Source organism: Lipotes vexillifer, unplaced genomic scaffold (assembly GCF_000442215.2).
Source record: "Lipotes vexillifer unplaced genomic scaffold, Lipotes_vexillifer_v1.1 scaffold1272, whole genome shotgun sequence".
Lineage (NCBI taxonomy): Eukaryota > Metazoa > Chordata > Mammalia > Artiodactyla > Lipotidae > Lipotes > Lipotes vexillifer.
The window spans coordinates 3,257,069-3,259,722 of record NW_006779909.1 but is presented as its reverse complement, the minus strand read 5'-3'; the positions used below and the strand labels follow the sequence as shown (position 1 = coordinate 3,259,722).

General features: G+C 40.6%; 1 protein-coding gene across 1 annotated transcript in view; it reads right to left on the bottom strand.

Annotated features, from left to right (window-relative positions):
- ATG7 (autophagy related 7) overlaps window positions 1–2,654 on the bottom strand; it is a 114,437-nt gene that overhangs the window by 5,378 nt on the left and 106,405 nt on the right.

Below are 2,654 nucleotides of genomic sequence, written 5' to 3'. Positions count from 1 at the left end.
GCATTCCTGACTGCACTGCTAAAATAAGTAAGTTGGGACCTTTCTATATAGGACGCAGAAGTTTGCATTTTTATTACTGAACATCTGTAAATGCACTGGGAATCAACTACGCAAATCAAAACACTAGCTTTACACAGTGTATATGTGTGTATTTTTTGATATTCATACTTATTTATTTACACACACATTTTTCACAGTAAAGTAAAATAATATAGGCAAGACAATGATTTTTGTTGCTCTGAGGTCAGCTGGTGAGAATTATCTTTTTAAAACACAGTCCTATTTAGAGCTTTTTAAGAAAAAGAATAATCCTTTCCTAAGACAGGAGTTGCAATTTCCAATCCCAATAAGGGTCATCAACTGAAGAATCTCTCTTTTTTTTTTTTTTTTTAACATCTTTATTGGAGTATAATTGCTTTACAATGATGTGTTAGTTTCTGCTGTATAACAAAGTGAATCAGTTATACGTATACATATATCCCCATATCCCCTCCCTCTTGTACCTCCCTCCCACCCTCCCTATCCCACCGCTCTAGGTGGTCACAAAGCACCGAGCCGACCTCTCTGTGCTATGCGGCCGCTTCTCACTAAGCTATCTATTTTATATTTGGTAGTGTATATATGTCCACGCCACTCCTCACTTTGTCCCAGCTTACCCTTCCCCCTCCCCGTGTCCTCAAGTCCATTCTCTATTAGGTCTGCGTCTTTATTCCTGTCCTGCCCCTAGGTTCTTCAAAACCTTTTTTTTTTAAGGTTTCCTTATATATGTGTTAGCATACGGTATTTCTTTTTCTCTTTCTGACTTACTTCACTCTGTATGGCAGACTCTAGGTCCATCCACTTCACTACAAATAACTCAATTTCATTTCTTTTTATGGCTGAGTAATATTCCATCGTATATATGTGCCACATCTTCTTTATCCATTCATCTGTCGATGGACACTTAGGTTGCTTCCATGTCCTGGCTATTGTAAATAGAGCTGCAGTGAACACTGTGATACATGACTCTTTTTGAATTATGGTTTTCTCAGGGTATATGCCCAGTAGTGGGATTGTTGGGTCGTATGGTAGCTCTATTTTTAGTTTTTTAAGGAACCACCATACTGTGCAGAACGTCTTCTAAACAGAGCATCCTCACCTAAAGAATACCTCTGGGCAAGAAACTAACAGCAGTGTGTGTCTCCAGGAAGAGAACTGGGTGTTAAGGGACAGGTGCAGAAGGAAGGTTTTCTTTCCACACAGAATATTTTTATGCCTTTAAAACTTTGTATCAAGAGCATTATTTATCTATAAAATTTTCTTCTTGGCTCCAGCTAACATCACTATTAAGGAATGCAGGCCTGGGGTTGCCAGATCTGATTTTTCAAAGAAGCTGGAAATGGGAACATTCATATTTTTAGGTAAAACTCATAATTTTTAAATGTTGGCTTTATTCAGAATTTAACACATAGGGTAGGCCAAACAAAACACACCTGTAAGCCATATCTGGCTCATAGGCCAACCAGTTTACCACCTCTAATCTAAAATTTGATGTGTAACTTATGATTCCAAAACTATAAATGTAATTTAATAGAGGAAAACTTCAAAAAGAAAGATAAGACTTGTGGATGAAATCATACCCGCTTCCGCCCTACCACGTAGCTGCTATTGCTCTCAAACTTCCCCTTCTCCTTCTGGGTCTTTGAAAAGATTACGAATGTTTGACCAACCAAAACGCAAAACGAGCCAGGTTTAATGAAGGAATCAGCCCATTATCCTAGCATCTGCTCTGTTTTTAAAGAGTGAAACATGGGATCAATTTCAAGTTGCAATTCTTCCAGGCAGTTAAAGAGAAGTATGTGAATTATTTCTAGCTGGGTGGAAAAACTCCCCCAGCCAACTAGTCAAATGACTGTGTGGTTGAAAAGACCCGTAAGTTATTTTTCCCTTGCCATCAGTGCTGCTCAAAAGAAAAAATGGCAGCCATGATCAACATAATACTCTGAACCATGTCTGGGAAGCCAATCACAGCTCTGAGGAACATCTCAACATCTCTTAAAGTCCTGCAGAGATGCCATTCATCTCCTGAAGATGAAGCTAAGATACCCTATGTGGGTCTAACTGTTGGTCGTAAGTGGAAGACTGCATCTGCTGAATGCCCAGAGGACGCCAAATCAAGTCAAAGAAGAATGTGTTTCAGCTCTGAGCCTAGCACTAGAAGAGCACTACCATGATTTTCTGGGGTGGCTAAAACTCTTACCCCGGTCTGCTGAAAGCTTCACAAGATTTCCTTCTGCTATTTCTACATCGTTTTCCTATACTCAGGGCTAGTTCCAGTCTTCCAAACACCAGGCTTTTCACCACCAGCTAGTGCAGTATTGGGCTTGACCATCACTCACTGACCACTGGGGCTTCCCCCAATGTTGAGCATACAAAACCCCAGGCAGAAATCAATGAACTATGTTACTCAACATCTGTTACACAACAGAGGAACTATGTTACTCTCAACATCAGTTACTATGGGACTGATGGTAACTTTGCAAGTTTTCCACTCCCATAGGATACAGGCACTCAGGGTTTTCCTTATGCAGCTTGCGGAAACGCTATGACAGGCCACATTTTTCCTAAGAGCTTCTTTACCTAGGCTACTGGGTGGGGGCGGGGCGGGGCGGGGT